Source organism: Wasmannia auropunctata, unplaced genomic scaffold (assembly GCF_000956235.1).
Source record: "Wasmannia auropunctata unplaced genomic scaffold, wasmannia.A_1.0 LD336053.1, whole genome shotgun sequence".
NCBI classification, from domain to species: Eukaryota; Metazoa; Arthropoda; class Insecta; order Hymenoptera; family Formicidae; genus Wasmannia; species Wasmannia auropunctata.
The window spans coordinates 6529540-6529942 of NW_012026837.1; positions in this window are offsets into that span (position 1 = coordinate 6529540).

Below are 403 nucleotides of genomic sequence, written 5' to 3' on the forward strand. Positions count from 1 at the left end.
TGAAAGATGAGGTACGTATGAAAGGAGAGCGAATAGCCTTAACGGGAGTAACAGGGCATAAAATGCATACCTTGGGAAAGATCCGAGCGACGATCCCGATAGGAAAGCAGAAGATACGTCATACAATTTATGTAGTAAAGGATGATTTTCCGATAGAATATGAGGGAATCCTCGGAATTGATTTTTTAGAGAAACAAAGAGCAAGATGCGATCATGGAAAAAAACAGGTGAAAATCGGAGGAATAGAATTCCGATTACGCCCATATGAGAAAATAATATTGCAGCCGCAAAGCGAAACAATAATTAGAGCCGTGGCTGACCGAAATCAAATAGGCGTAATACGTTCCGAATAAACGGAACCGGGAGTGTTTATAGGATGCTGTTTAGTGCGGCCAAAAGAGAA